Source organism: Bufo bufo, chromosome 3 (genome assembly GCF_905171765.1).
Source record: "Bufo bufo chromosome 3, aBufBuf1.1, whole genome shotgun sequence".
Taxonomy (NCBI): domain Eukaryota; kingdom Metazoa; phylum Chordata; class Amphibia; order Anura; family Bufonidae; genus Bufo; species Bufo bufo.
The window spans coordinates 517,996,179-518,013,423 of record NC_053391.1 but is presented as its reverse complement, the minus strand read 5'-3'; positions in this window follow the sequence as shown (position 1 = coordinate 518,013,423).

The window sequence follows — 17,245 nt, the reverse complement described above, 5'->3', positions numbered from 1 at the left end:
CCGTAAAGGTTGCAAGTGTACTTCAGTCCCCTAGTGGAGTATAGACTGTCAGAAGTCCTCTATAATATATGAGGTTAGACCAAAAAATACCTTGGTATATTTCATGCAACAAATGTAATAAATGATGTGCAACATTTTGTAAATTTGCTGAGAGCAAAAGGTTGCATGTTAATATATTACCTTCTAAGTTTTAGCCAATGTTAGTAAATCTTCCCTATGGTATACATTGCTTCTATGGGAAAATAGTTGTGTAATATAGTATGCAATGTCAAAGTTTTTTCTAGGCTTATATTTGAACTACAGAAACCCCAAAAAGAAGGGGGCAAAGGGAATTAAAACTTAACTTTTACTTATGCTATAATAAAAATCATGCCACACCAAAAAGACATACAAATCACAGTTATGTAAATAATCACCTAAACTGTAACAGATTGTAGCACACTACATAGTATTAGCGGGCCCATAGAGAACCCAAGCACAATGGAAGTCAATGGTAGTAATGAGCGGCAGGGGCAATATTTGAATTCGTGATATTTTGCGAATATTTGGTAGAATATTCGTCATATATTCGCAAATTTGAGATTCTTTTCTTGATCGCGAAAAAACGGCAATGTAATATTTGCGTAATGCGTGAAATACAGGCATGGGTCACTATAGCTACATTTTTTAAGCTTATTATTTTTTATTTTATTTTATTTTTTTAAAGTAACTGGCTATGCAACTGTATAGTGTAGTGGTAAAGATTCTTGGCTGTAATGTAGATGGTTGTGAGTTCCAATCCTGCCCTAAACTTTTCAGAAAATAAAAATTACTTACAGGTAATTGGATTTTCCTGAACCCACAACAGCACCACGAGAGAGGATGGATCCGCCCCCAAAGACAGGAAACCTGCGGCACAAAAAGGCAAAGACTGCTCTGTGCCCTCAGTATGACGTTTCCATGGATTTGAGGAACTCCGCCGTATAAGTTAGTTTACTTTTCTACTCTTTTATTTTTATTTTTTTGCGACACCCGTGAAAGCACTCGCTGTCGTGGGTTCAGGAAAATCCAATTACCCATAAGTAATTTTTATTTTACCCCTCACCCACGACAGAACCACAAGAGAGAGAGAGCCAAGGAAACTAGGGTGGGATGACAGCAGATAGCACGGAAGCTCTAAAGAATAAATCAGAAGGAGAGTTCAATTGTAACCGGTAGTGGTTAAAGAAGGTAGAAGAAGAAGACCAAACTGCAGCTTTACAGATGTCCTCGATAGAGACCGCCTCTCTTTCAGCCCATGATGTTGATACAGCCCTTGTGGAGTGCGCACGCAGACCCTCAGGAGGTTCCTTCCCCCGAGGAAGAGTATGCCAGAGAAATAGCTGATGTGATCCATCTTGCCAGAGTCTTCTTTGAGGCCTGATGTCTTTTGTTTTTTCCTGAAAAAGAACAAATAGCGAGAAAGATTTTATCCACTCCTTAGTCTCATTCAGGTACTGAATAAGAAATCTTCTGACATCCAGGGAGTGGAAAATTTCCTCCCTTTCTGAAGATGGATTATCATAAAAGGAAGGAAGAATAATTTCTTGTGATCTATGGAATTTAGTAACCACTTTAGGTAAGAAAGCCGGGTCAGGTTTTAACATGACTCTGTCGGGGAATTTATGGAAATCACCTGGATTTCAGAGACTCTACATGCTGAAGTTAAGGCCACTAATAAACATAGCTTTAAAGGAATTTCATATTATTTCTGATGGATAGGTTCAAATGGAGGGGCTGTCAGGGCCTGCAGAACCAGATTTAGGTCCCAAGGGGCTATTCTCTGGGAAAAACTAAGGGAAGATCTGGAAACGGCTTTAAAGAAACGCATAACCCAAGGATTTGACGCTAAGCGTTTCTTAAAGGATAACTGTCACATTTAGACCCTAATTTCAATTTTCATATATGTAGTTACTAATAACATGATATTCCAGAATCAGTTACTATTAGACTGACTTACTCCATATTTAATAAGATTCAGCCCTTAGCCACCAGTCTGCATAAAACTGCAATTTCACTTTTCAGTTAAGATGGCCGCCCCTGCCCTCACCCTGAGGCTAATCCCGCCTGCCCTCACTAACCAGTAACAATAGCCCCCCAAAGTGTCAGTAACCAGAGCCCTCCCCCCTAAAGGGTTAATCTCCTGCAGCACAAAGGGGTCCTCCTACCACATGTTGCTTTCATTTATACACTGAGCAGATGGCAGATCTCCCTTCCCTGGTCTGCGCTGCTACAACTCTGCATTCTCCAGCTCTGCTGAGTGAGGGAGCATCTGCCAAGCGCAGGGACAGGGAGAAGTGCACACAGCCCAGGCACTGTTATCAGCTGCTGGGGAGGACCTGGCTTTAATCATTTACTTACAGTCCCTGGCTGTCAGTAATGTGACCTTGCACGCAGCCTGCACGCTGCGTGCTCCGTCCTTCAACAGATAGACGGACCAGGCCTAGCAACCCTATTTTAAGCACAGGTAAAAGTAGGCAGTACAGGGAACAAAAATGTGGAATTAAGGGGTAATTGAATACACAGTGAAAAGTTGAAATAGGGCCACCAAGGTGATATTAATCACCACAATCCAATACTCAAAAAAAAAAAAATATATATATATGGTAGTTATCCTATAAAGAGGGGTGACAAGGCAGACACCTGGACTTTCAGAGTGCTTGGAGAGATACCCATTTCTATCTCTCTCTGAAGGAACTCTAGCACCTTATTTAAGGGTGAAGAGCATGGAAAGTTTTTAAACTGAAAACCTGCGAAAGAGAAAAACTTCTTCCAGGTTCTGGCATAAATAAACATAGTTCTCTTTTTTCCTGCTTATTAAAAGGGTATTTGTTAAGTTGACAGAAAATCCCTTACTCCTCAACAACTGCCTCTCAAGTTCCACGCCATCAGGTGGAGGTTGTCCACCTGCGGATGGAAAATCGGACCCTGAAAAAGACGATCCTGAGTTTCCGGGAGCACCCAAGGATCTGAAATCGATAACTTCCTCAGCCTCCTCGGCCAAAATGGGACGATTAGTATTACCCTTGCCTGATCTTACCTGATCTTCCTCAGGACCTGGGGAATCAGAGGGAAGGGAGGGAAGGCATAGGCCAGAGGAAAATCCTACCTGTGGAGGAAAGCATCCAGCCCACAGGGGGATCCCTCTGGAGACAGGGAAAATAACCTTTTCACCTTTTTGTTCTGAGCCGTGGAAAACAGGTTTATATATGGGAGACCCCAGCTTTCCAAGATCTGGAGGAAGATCTTGTGGTCCAGACACCACTCCCATTGGGAAATCTGATGGCGACTCAAAAAGTCTGCCTGGATATTTTCCTTTCCCCTGATGTGAACTGCCGAAATAGACCTGCATCTGCCCTCTACCATCTGGAAGATGGAACTTAGTGCTAGCATTACGTCTTGACACCTGGTCCCCCCCGCTTGTTCATGTAGGAAACAACTGTTGTATTGTCGGACATAATTCTTAGATCCTTGCCTATACACAGAAGAAGAACTTCCTGAATTACCTGTTTCACCGCCATGAGCTCCTTCATGTTGGAGGAAGCCTTTATCAAAATTCCCTCCCAACGCCCCTGAAAAGATAGCTTCTAAATGTGGGCCCCCCAGCCCCATGGACTTGCGTCTGTTGTCAAACAAACAATCTCGTTCTTTAGCCAAGGAAGACATGATTTAAATTGTCTGTCTTCAACCACCACCTTAGGTTGAGTGAGGTCTGGGAATATATTTTGAATTTCATATCTAGAGGAAGACTCCCCTTCTGCCAAGTCTCTAGAATCTCCCACTGCATCTCTCTTGTATGAAATTGTGGCCAAGCGACAGCTGGGATGCAGGAAGTTAAACTCCCTAGGATCGACATACCTTTTCTCAAGGGGATCCGGGGATGATCTATTAAATTTTGGATCTTCTGTTGTATACCGGCTATCTTCTCTTCTGTCAAAAAACACTTCTGGTGTCTGGATGGAGTCCAAGATTAGGCACAGGAACTGCTGACGTTGAATAGGCCTTGGCCTTGACTTCTTGTTGTTCAGAATCCAACCTAGCTTCTTCAAGATGTGGATTACTTCCAAGACTGCCAACTCGCAAGCTTTCTCTGTTTCTGCCACAATCAAGAAATAGTCGAGATAAGGTATAAACAATATGTCCTTTTCCCAGATGTGAGCTGACATTTCCGCTATCACTTTGGTAAAGACTCTGGGGGTCATTGCTAATCCAAATGAGAGCGCCTGGAACTGCCAGTGTTTCAATACTCCTTCCATCTGAACTGCAAATCTCAGGTATTTCTGATAATCCTGATGGATTGGAACATGAAGATAGGCGTCCTTCAAGTCCAGAACCGCCATGAAGCACCCTGGGAAGAGTAGGTTTATAGTTGAATTGATGGTCTCCATTCTGAACTTTTTCTCTAAGAGAAAGTTGTTTAGTTTCTTTAAATTGATTATGGTTTTGTAGGAACCATCTGTCTTTTTAACTAAAAAGAGAGAGGAATAATACCCCTCTCCTTTTTGATGCTTTGGAACTGCCCTTAGGACCTTCTTTTCTATTAACGACTAGTGTTGATCACGAATATTCGAATTCCGAATTTTCATCGCGAATATCGGCACTTCGAGAATTCGCGAATATTTAGAATATCGCAAAATATATTCGCAATCGCGAATATTCTATTTTTTTTTAAAATACCAGTTCACACTAATTTTTTAGGCAAATTTTATGCGAATTTTTGAAATCAAGAAAATAATGCCTGGAGATCATGAATTCGCAAAATATTCGCAAAATATTGCAAATTCGAATATTGCCCCTGCCGCTCATCCCTATTAACGACTGAACTTCTGACCTGATTGCCCCTCCATCTTTTTGCGCTGCTTCCATAACCACGAATCTTGAAGGAGGATTTAAACGAAATTCCATCTTTAATCCCTCTTTTAATGTGTCCAGAATCCAAGGGCTGCAGGAAATCTGGGTCCATGCCGGAAGAAAGTTTTTTAACCTTCCCCCTACATAGTCCCTGGCGTCATTGCTGTTCAGATTTCTTATCTCCTCTGGTTTGTTTGTTGAAGAAAAAACCTCTTGCTCCTTCTCTCAGGGATCTTGGTTTGTAAGACTTTTCTTCCTTAGTATTTTCTCTGTTATTCCGAAAGGAATGGAAGGAGCAAAAGGATCGGTTGGACCTTTCGCCAGAGCTGATCCGAATAGATACTCTCCTTTACAAGGCACTGCACATAGTCTTTTCTTAGACTGTAGGTCACTATTCCAATTTTTTTGCCATAAGGCCCTGCGAGTGGCGTTAGCTAGTCCTGCCGCGCGAGCGGACAATCTAATAGCGTCCTCAGATGCATCTGCTAAAAAATCGACAGCCTTTTTAATAGTAGGAAGACTAGCTAAAATGTCCTCTCTTGGGCTCTTGTTCTTTATCTGTTACTCTAGATCTGACAACCACATAATAAGGGATCTGGCAGTACAAGTTGAAGCTATGGAAGGTCTGAAGGAAGACGTCGAGGCCTCCCAAGCTCCTTTCAGGTACCCCTCAGCTTTTTTATCTAAGCGATCCTTTAAGGACCCCATGTCTTCGAATGGAAGAGCTGACTTCCTAGCTTCCTTAGATATGGCTACGTCAATCTATGGCGCTTTATTCCAGATAGCGGCTATGTCCTCTAATAAAGGATATTTCCTCCTTAAATTTTTTTAAATAAACACTCGTTTGTTTGGTCTATGCCATTCTTCATTAATTAAGGCTGATACATTTTTATGCAAAGGGAAAGACCTAGACAGTTTTGTCGGCAGCCCCTCCAAACATAATATCCTGTACTGATTTAGCCTCTTTTACGTCTTCTATTCCCATGGTTGCTTTGATTGTTATTTGATTGATAGTTTATCCACATCCTCCACGGGAAAGAAAGCTCTCTTAATTTCATTATTATCAGAATCTGAAGAGAGGGACGAAGCGTCAGAGTCCAAACAGAAAGACTGGACCTCCTCCCCCTCATCTGAGCCCAACGAAACCGCCGTAAACTTAAACACCTTAGATTTAGCTTCTCTGGAACTATCAGGCTTCTTGGAGGATAAAGAAGCGTTAATCTCAGCTCTTACAATATTTTGCAAACTATAAAAGGATGGAGTTTTCTCAGCCACCGTTTTGTCTATGCATTTCTGGCATAACCTCTTGCTATAGTCAGAAGCCAGAGAATATTTGCATACGGCACATTCTTTGTGATGCCTCTTAGATAATGCTTTTTTAGGATTTTCCTGCAAAGACACATACACATTTGTACATCAAAAGATGGTCATAAAACATGTGGCTACACAAGCCTCTCACCCCTCCCTGGTACCGAGGTCGGAATGGCTGCCGGGTCCTCCATAGCCTCTTTTCTTTCTTCCTCCATGCTGCAGCTCTTGTCTCCAGACACACTGTCAGCCCTCACGTGTCTCGCAAACGCCGGCAGCCATTTCTGGGTTCCTGTGGCTTTTTGACCACTCCCCCTCCACACGTGATGCGCTCGCGCATCCCTGCACTTCAGGCCTCACTCTCAGCCGGAAGCGGTGGATCATGTGAGCGGAGACAAGACTCCTCCTTCTGGCTGAATCTTCTGTCCTCTGCCACCGACGGATGCTTACTGGTGAGGAGGATGAACCACAGGCTTCCCCTCAAAGACAGGAAACCATACTGAGGGCAGAGAGGAGTCTCTGCCTTTTTGTGCCGCAGATTTCCTGCCTTTGGGGGCGGATCCATCCTCTCTCGTGGTGCTGTCGTGGGTTCAGGAAAATCCAATTACCCGTAAGTAAGTTTCATTTTTTGAAAAGTTTCTGGCGGGATTCAAACTCACAACCATCTACATTACAGCCAAGAATGTTAACCACTACACTATACAGCTGCATGGCCAGTTACAAAAATTATTATTTTTTTATTATAGCTACATGGCCAGTTGCAAAAAATAAAAATAAAATATATATGATACTTCTGCTGTATAGGAATATTTACTACTAAGGGGTAAATAGAGGCTAAATTTGATTTAAATACACTGACTCGAGCACACGCAATATTCAGCCGCCCAATACTACATACAGTATTTGTACAATGCATACATTATGTGTTGCAGCATCCACTTTTAAATGTACATGTTTTAATAGTAATTATTCTTTGACATCACTAGCACAGAAACTATTGCCTTTCTTCCCTTAATATTTGCCCTTCTGTTTTAGTACTGTAGTAGGTGTTGATTCTGATTTCAGGCAGAAAATCTTGACTGCAGTGATCAACACATTGATTTATATTTTTACAATACCGTGTAATTTGTTTTTCTTACGGAATCTTCTTTAATGTAAAGTGGGGTTTAATTGATTTGTATTATTTTATTGTAAGGAAAATTTAGATGTGAACGTTTATGAAAGAAGAAGTGCAATATGAAGTGAAAATGTAACTTTATGCCTATCGTGTGTTATGTAAAAATTGTATATGTTTTGTTTTTAAAGTTTTTTTTGCGCAAAGGGAACAAATAGAACTTTGTGTTATTTTTCTAGTCAGTAGAAACCTGAAGGTTTGATAAATCCTTACATGAGGAAATTAATGTCATCATTTTTCCTCTGTAGGTGAGGAAATAAATGGTGTGTGATGGATCTTTAGCTTTTGCCAGTTTATTTTGTTGGCCTTAAACAAACTTTTTCTCCTTTACCCATCGTCTTATATCAACATATAGCTTTTAACCTTGATGGATGATGTGTTGGTAAGATGTGTTGTTATTGATGGAACAGCAACTTGTTTCAAAAACTCATTTTTTCTTCCCTGTAATTTCTCTTACAGAGCAAGGAACTACGGTATTCTTTAATGTTGCAGGCAATGTTTAATTATCATTATATCATTATCAATAGGAGTTTTGTTGTACAACTTCTTTTATGAGTCACATTACTAGCTTCAGTAAAAATAAAGCAAATTAAAGTATTCCTTGTTATTCTAAAATACATTAAACTATTATTATAGCTAAAGTACATTATCTGTAGTCGTATTATTGTAATTATAAGACAAAGGAGTTTTCATTTATTACATTAATATATGCATTAATTTAACGAACAAGTTCGACATCCATACTATGAAAACTTAATCTCTAGAGAACATATCAGCCTATTGTGAGGCTTCATGTAGCAGCACACTACTAAATGCACTAAGACTGAGTGAACAGGTGAATGTGTGAACAGGGTCAAATACATGATGCAAATACTTACTAATAAGCAGTGAAGAAGCTCTTAGCGCATATTATTGATCAAAAATATGTCGGGCCCATCTACCAGACGACAAGGTAGCTTCTTATCAGATGGGACCTACTCTAACACGGAGGGTCCAGCTCCATTGTTACTCTGATTTTTTATCAATAATATGCGCTAAGAGCTTCTTCCCTGCTTATTAGCAATTCGGCGGGAGAAAAAAGAGAAGGGAGAGGCGCTCATAGGGTGGTGGGTAGCAGTTATGTGGTTTGACGAAGTGGTTGAAGTGTGCTCACCTTTTGGTGTTGTGCGAGTTGGAGCACAACGTCCGTGAAGGCAGGTACATGTGGAGAAAAAGGGGGGGGTTTTGGATGGTCGGTGCTGCCAATACCCGTTCGGTCCCTTAGGTGGAGTTGCCAAGGACTCCTAGGGTCTGTGAAGGAAGAAATTGCTGGTTTGTGTGCGGATGCACACAGTAGGGTATTTGTTTGGCGCACAAAAGACGACCTCATTTAGCGGACTTTTGATGAAATGGCTGTTTTTATTGAACAATAAAAACAGCCATTTCATCAAAAGTCCGCTGACTGAGGTCGTCTTTTGTGCGCCAAACAAATACCCTACTGTGTGCATCCGCACACAAACCAGCAATTTTTCCCTGCTTGTTAGTAAGTTTTGGCGTCATGTATTTGACCCTGTTCACACATTCACCTGTTCACTCAGTCTTAGTGCATTTAGTAGTGTGCTGCTGCTTTATTTTGTTTGTTATGTTATTGCCGGGTAGCTTGCACCTGCGATTGTCTCTGAAGGTGCTGTTCCGTTATTTGGTTATATGTATATTATAGAGGACTAGGCATCCTCTTTGGAACTTAGCACTCCCCGCCCATCCCCCACCCCTTGGTGCTTTTAATCAGAGTAACAATGGAGCTGGACACTTCGTGTTAGAGTAGGTCCCATCTTATAAGAAGCTACCTTATCGTCTGGTAGATGGGCCCGACATATTTTTGATCAATAATATGCGCTAAGAGCTTCTTCACTGCTTATTAGTAAGTATTGGCGTCATGTATTTGACCCTGTTCACACATTCACCTGTTCACTCAGTCTTAGTGCATTTAGTAGTGTGCTGCTACTTTATTTTGTTTGCTCTCTCTCTCTCTCTCTCTCTATATATATATATATATATATATATATATACACTGCTCAAAAAAATAAAGGGAACACTTCAACAACACAATGTAACTCCAAGTCAATCACACTTCTGTGAAATCAAACTGTCCACTTAGGAAGCAACACTGAGTGACAATCAATTTCACATGCTGTTGTGCAAATGGGATAGACAACAGGTGGAAATTATAGGCAATTAGCAAGACACCCCCAATAAAGGAGTGGTTCTGCAGGTGGTAACCACAGACCACTTCTCAGTTCCTATGCTTCCTGGCTGATGTTTTGGTCACTTTTGAATGCTGGCAATGCTTTCACTCTAGTGGTAGCATGAGACGGAGTCTACAACCCACACAAGTGGCTCAGGTAGTGCAGCTTATCCAGGATGGCACATCAATGCGAGCTGTGGCAAGAAGATTGCTGTGTCTGTCAGCGTAGTGTCCAGAGCATGGAGGCACTACCAGGAGACAGGCCAGTACATCAGGAGACATGGAGGAGGCTGTAGGAGGGCAACAACCCAGCAGCAGGACCGCTACCTCCGCCTTTGTGCAAGGAGGAACAGGAGGAGCACTGCCAGAGCCCTGCAAAATGACCTCCAGCAGGCCACAAATGTGCATGTGTCTGCTCAAACGGTCAGAAACAGACTCCATGAGGGTGATATGAGGGCCCGACGTCCACAGGTGGGGGTTGTGCTTACAGACCAACACCGTGCAGGACGTTTGGCATTTGCCAGAGAACACCAAGATTGGCAAATTCGCCACTGGCGCCCTGTGCTCTTCACAGATGAAAGCAGGTTCACACTGAGCACATGTGACAGACGTGACAGAGTCTGGAGACGCCGTGGAGAACGTTCTGCTGCCTGCAACATCCTCTAGCATGACCGGTTTGGCATTGGGTCAGTAATGGTGTGGGGTGGCATTTCTTTGGAGGGCCGCACAGCCCTCCATGTGCTCGCCAGAGGTAGCCTGACTGCCATTAGGTACCGAGATGAGATCCTCAGACCCCTTGTGAGACCATAGGCTGGTGCGGTTGTCCCTGGGTTCCTCCTAATGCAAGACAATGCTAGACCTCATGTGGCTGGAGTGTGTCAGCAGTTCCTGCAAAACGAAGGCATTGATGCTATGGACTGGCCCGCCCGTTCCCCAGACCTGAATCCAATTGAGCACATCTGGGACATCATGTCTTGCTCTATCCACCAACGTCACGTTGCACCACAGACTGTCCAGGAGTTGGCAGATGCTTTAGTCCAGGTCTGGGAGGAGATCCCTCAGGAGACCGTCCGCCACCTCATCAGGAGCATGCACAGGCATTGTAGGGAGGTCATACAGGCACGTGGAGGCCACACACACTACTGAGCCTCATTTTGACTTGTTTTAAGGACATTACATCAAAGTTGGATCAGCCTGTAGTGTGTTTTTCCACTTTAATTTTGAGTGTGACTCCAAATCCAGACCTCCATGGGTTGAAAAATGTGATTTACATTTTTACATTTTTGTGTGATTTTGTTGTCCGCACATTCAACTATGTAAAGAACAAAGTATTTCAGAAGAATATTTAATTAACTCAGATCTAGGATGTGTTATTTTTGTGTTCCCTTTATTTTTTTGAGCAGTGTATCTAAAGTATAAAAAATTCAGTGTAGACAAACACTATTGACAAAAAAAAAACACCTCCCATAGAACCCCAAATCTGCAAGTATCTCCTACACCTCCACTAGCGGAGGTGACACAATATAGTGCAATTGCTCAACAATAAAACAAAGAGAGGGCATATATGATCTATAGTCTGTACCTAAAATAAGGGAGACTAATAGCAAATGCTGCCTCAATCAGAGCAATAATACACCTGTGGGGCGCCCCCAGGAGGAAGCGAGGTGAAAAGTACTTCGGGGTTTCCCACCCCCTGAACTCTGGGTCTGTATCCCATCTAATTTGCCCTATTGTTGTACTAGTATATAACTTTTTATATTATGGATGATATATTTTCAATACCAGATAGCATTGTTATTATTACTGTACTTTTGATGGGCTATTTTGGTGTATTATTGCTCTGATTATGGCATCATTTGCTAGTAGTCTCCCTTATTTTAGGTACAGACTATAGATCATATATGCCCTCTCTTTGTTTTATTCTTGAGCAATTGCACTATATTGTGTTGCCCCAGCTAGCGGAGGTGTAGGAGATACTTGCAGATCTGGGGTTCCATGGGAGGTGGGTTTTTTTTTTGTCCATGGTGTTAGTCTACACTGCATTTTCTATACTTATATGTATATTCTATGATGTAACAAAGGATGAATTCATATTTGATGTGTGGTTTGGTATTTTTGGCGGTTTGGCTAATGATATGGAAAATTGGAAGATGAAAAAAACTTGACTCAAACTTTTTTCTAAAGAAAAAAACTAACCTTTTCAAATACCTTTTAAAAGCATTCAGTTAAAAATAGGTTGTATAATATATATATTTGGTCCGAACTTTGCTATTTTTTAGACGTTGGACAAACCCAAATAGTTCATTTTGGACGAATCCAATAAAATGGCACATAACGCTATTTTAGTGCACATGTCAGCAGGAAAAAAAAGAACTAGGGAAGAAGAAGAAGGGTTCTCACATGCCCCTGAGAGGAAGTGGGGGAGGGGCTTGCCCTGATCGGCTACCAGGCTGACCTGAATGAGCCAATCAGTGCTGCAGCAGGCAGGGAGGTGCCCTATTAGAATGAGCAGAACACCATTCTGTGCTGAGATGTGAATAAGGGTGGTTGGCAGTTACAATGTCTGCCAGGACATTGATCAGGGACAGTAAGAAATAAATCAAGCTTATCGCCAGGAAGAATGCAGGGAAAGGCTAGGATTACAAAGAAGAAGAAGAATTGTATGTGGAAAATAGGGAGGCAGGGGAGCTGTCAGCCAGGGAGGAAGGAGTGAGGAGAAGCTGATGAAGTGCAGCTGATGCAGTGCAGACCTCAAAAGCAGCTACCATGCAAGCAAAACATTTCACCACCCCCCCCCCCCCATTGTCTCAGAAATCCTTTTTTGTGGGGTTCAATTTAATTAAGCTGCATATGTGTGCAACAATCTACGAGAGTGTATTAAGGTTAAATTTAGTGTCAAGCCTTAATCATCCATTTATGTATATTCAGTTTCCACATGGCTGCAATTTCAATTTTTTTTGGTCGGGTTCAATTTAATTAATCTACATATATACATGATTATTGCAGCAATACCCAAGGTGAAATTGAGCGGCAAGCCTCAATAGTCCGATTACGTATATTCATTTTCCACATGGTTGCAAAAATTATTTTGGGGGGTTGTTACATTTAATTTCCTTTATTTTTGTGTTCACAAACACGTTTCTAATAAAGGAGAAATAGGATGAGACTGTGGATTGGAAGATTTACTCCTCCTCTCAGTCACAGCAGGATGACATGGAGGTGACTTCAGAGTTCGACACGTGTCATGGAGCCAGGGGTAAAAGCATTTCTCCTGCTCCTCCACCTTGCAGCCCCAGAGAAGGTTTTCAGTAGAGTCCTCCCACTCTTCACTGCCGCTTTCTAGAGGGGCACATTCCTTTTTCCTAAGAAGACAATTCCACTACGCCTTATGGCAGATAGTCAAGTGAGTCTCCCTATTGATGACTTGTGTGAGAGCAGTCAGTATTTGTATTGCCCTGAGGAGGAAGTTGCATACCCCAGGCATAGCTTTGTAGGTGGTGGTAGTGGACCCCGTAGCCAAGATATTGAGATTGGGGGCAGCAACAGTGACAGTCAGGCAAGTGCAGAAGAGGAAGGCCAAAGAACACACCATGATATGCCACAATATAATTGAAGCAAAATTGTGGGCTAAACAGGACCTCAGAGCAAGTTCAGGGTACTGAAGAGGAAGCAACATCAGAGGAGAAGGGTGAAGGTGGCAGCAATAAAGAACATAGGCCACATACCTCCCAAAGAACAGCCAGGGTCAGGTCTCCTGTGGGTGGGTTGGGCCCAAAATGTGCCAGAGCTAAGCCCAGCTTGGCATCCTTTACCTCTTCTATACGAATATCTCTCATCTGGAATTTATTCTCCATGCTGTGTGGGGATTTGCTCTGGTAGACAGGCTTGCAGACACAATATAGAGGCAACAACAACAGTTCGGTGTTTTATTCACACATAAGGAAAGTGACAACAGAAAGTCAGTTTCAATGAAAAAACTGTCACCTTGAATCAGGTGTTTGTTCATACCAGGCAGCAACACATAAGTCCTTGGGTGAAACAGAAGTCCACGTGCTTTCAACCAATCACGATAGCAGGCCTTAATCCCCACCCAAACTCTCAGGCCCCCACAGAGACTGGCAAAGCTCCACTGTCATATGGAAGATAATCCACACCCAGCTGAGACTTCTGGCTGGGTTTTATATCCCTAAACAAAACCTGGCCTGGAACGTGGGGAACAGCCACCCACCCTGCACTTTGGCTGCTCCCAGTAAGAGCCGGCCTGGATCGGTTTTACAGCCACACTAAATAACCTATAGTGTCAGTCAGCACTAGTTGCAGCTGACACTTAAAATTATCGGCTCTTACCTCAACGAGGCCAGGAATCTCGGAGACACATATCTTCCGTCAATGACGGCCCCTTGCGCTTTCCTACAGCTGCCAGAAGAAAAAGCATTGCCTTGTACAAGCTGTTCAAGAGCAAAATTAGAAGTCGGCAGGCAAACACAAATGTAGGCACCACAGCTCTATTAAACCACATGAAGCGGACTCACCCCATCCCATGGACAAACAGAGGTTTCAGCCAGCTACTGCAGCAGGAGTTATCTCCTTCTCCTAGCCTCTCTTGTGCCAGCCAGGCAGCATCCACGAGCAGTACGGTGTCATTCATCTTTTCTTTCCTCTTCTCCCACTCAGACTCCTCCTCCACCACTCCATCGTTAGCGATCAATAATGGAATGAGGGGCCAGGAAACAACTCTATGCATCCAGCAATCCGCAGGTGCGCAAGGTTAATTTCCACCTGGCCAAATTGCTGGTGGTGCAGTTGCTGCCATGCCATTTAGGCTACTTGCACCCCATCATGGATCAGCAAAAATGCTTCCGTCACGATAATACAACCGTCTGCATCCGTTATGAATGGATCCAGTTGTATTATCTTTAAAATACCCATGACTGATCCGTCATGAACACCATTTAAAGTCAATGAGGGATGGATCCGTTTTCTATTGTGCCAGAGAAAACGGATCTGTCCCCATTGATTTACATTGAGAGTCATGACGGATCCGTCTTGCTCCGCACCACATCGTGGACAGAAAAACGCTGCTGGCAGCATTATTCTGTGCACGAAGGGGACACAACCAAACGGAACAGAATGCATTCCATTTTGTTCAGTTCAGTTTTGTCCCCATTGACAGTGAATGGGGACAAAACAGAATCATTTTCCCCTGCTTTTGAGATCTTATGAGGGCTCTCAATAGCAGAAAGAGAAAGCGCAGATGTGAAAGTAGCCTTAGTCGAGTCTGCTGCCTTTAAGGAGCTAATGGTGTGTACTCAGCCTTGCTGGAAGAATATTAGCTGACATTATTTCTCCCAAAAAGCTATCCCTGCCTTGTACTCTCACGAGGTGGACAACGTGGGCAGCTCATTGCGATTCTCGTCGTACGGCCAGATTCACGCCACAGTGGACACCTGGAGCAGCTCTTATGGGCAGGGACAGTACATAACTTGGTCAATGTTTTTTTCTGGCAGTGGCAAGGCAGCACCCAGTCAATGAGGGCAGGTTCTTTTTGACCCCCTGTCCCCATGATTGTGTCGTCCTGTCTCCCACACCAGGCACTTATCCACCTCTTTCTTCTCCATGGACATGTTATGGTCCCCAATAGCAGCTGGGTACAGGGTAGCTCGCACTACTTCTCCTTCCTATCATGTGTCAGCTTAAGCATTGCCATGCCATGTTGGAGCTGATTGACCTGGGAGAGAGTAGCAACATTGGCGAGCAGTTGCTCAAGTACATCAAGCAGCAAACATCCTGCTGACTTCAACTGGGCATCATGGTCAGTGACAATTCTTGCAACATCCTGGCCACCATGAACCTGGGCAAAATAACACATGAAGCCTGCATGGCACACGTCATCAACCTAGTGGTGCAGAACTTTCTAAATAAGTACACTGGCTTGAGCAAGGTGTTGGCAAAGCTCTCCTAGGTCTGCAGTGACATAATGACCTCCCACTATACTACTTAATCTACATGCAAACTTAATGGAATTCAACATTGCTCGAGCGTCTGTTCGAGCAGTGGAAAGCTGTGAATGATTTTGTCATGCACCAAACAGCCTCAGCAGCAGTGAACATGTGTTGTTTAAGGTCAGACAGTGGCAGCTCATCCAAGACGGATGCTGATGCCCTTCAAAGTGGCCACAAGGTTTGCCAGCAGGGACAACTGCGACATCAACGACATCCTTCTCAGATTTACTGTATCTTAGAACAGATGCTGAAACTTATGCAGCAGAGGACCAAGCCAGAAGAATAACAGCTGACACATCTTGCTGTCCACCCTATAACTGTTGGGGACACATAAATGGAATTTGCCATGGAGGAGGTGGTTGATGAAGATGAGAATGAGTAAAATGAGGATGAGCAGCTGCCACTGCAGCAGTAGGAGGAGTTGAAGGTGGAGGAGCAAGAGGAGGATAATGAGAATGGCACCGTCCAAGACACCCAATCGCCTCAGTGGGGGTGGAGCTTGAAAGGAGTTGCTCCTCAGGGACTCTTGCCAGAATGGTGACCTATATGCTCGCTTGCTTCCGCAGTGACAGGTGTATTGTTGATATCAAGCAGTCTGATGATTACTGGATAGCTATGCTTTTAGACCGTTGCAAATGCAAAATGGGTGAATGTTTTATTTTGGCAGAAAGGGAGAACAAATTACGTTACTGCTAGGAAACACTATGTACACAGCTTGCCGCTGCTTACGGCAAGTGAGCGCCTGTCTTCAGTGTGTTTGAAGGAGTACCCCCCTCCCGCCCCCATAAGCAGAATAAGCTGCAGCAGCAGCCATTTCAGTCTCCTTAACTTGATGGAGCAGTTTTTCCACATACCTCACCAGGCAGAGGCCAGTCAGCAAGCCGACAGCTCCCGCCTCAATGCCCAGGTTCAGACCTAACTAAACTATGGCCAGTCACTGTCACACACCCAGTAGTAAAAAAATAATTGTAGAGCAGCACAAAATGGATCTTTTGATCTGTCCGGAATGCATCAGCCGTGGTGGAACTGCCAATCCAACGCCATCCCATAAGTACAACTAGATAAGAAGAGAGTTTCACAGCAGCATATCCAGTGTGACTTTTTATTTGGGGACCAAGAGTGCACACACAAATACACGAAGTTTCGGCTACACAGTAGCCTTTCTCAAGTATACTGGTACAAAATTCATTGAACATATAAATACTATAATGAGCCCCCCATGTGACAAAATATAACCAATAAGGAAGACATACTACTTAATATCACCTGTGCGCTAATTAAAACCATCGTTGCTGCCAATAGAAATGTTGCTTCAAAGGTCAAAAGTACCTGTTATTCATTAGGCAGCCTCCAGCTGCACCTCCACACTGGCCATACCTGTCGGCGTCTCTATGGTCCTACTGCGCATGTCCGTGATGTCATCCCGTCTGTGAGTGGGCAGGACGCCGTCACCACTGTCAGCCAAGAGGCCGCTCTCCTCCCCAAGCAAGCGCCGCATGTGAACCAATAGACAACGCTATTCATGGTCACATGTCAGGCGCGTCATAGACGTGACATGCAAAAGGTCCTAGAGATCCGAACAGGATGCAACAATAGATCCAATACATAATCAATGCTAATATATTATAATAGATGCACCTAAAAAAAAGCGCCATCATATATCCCACT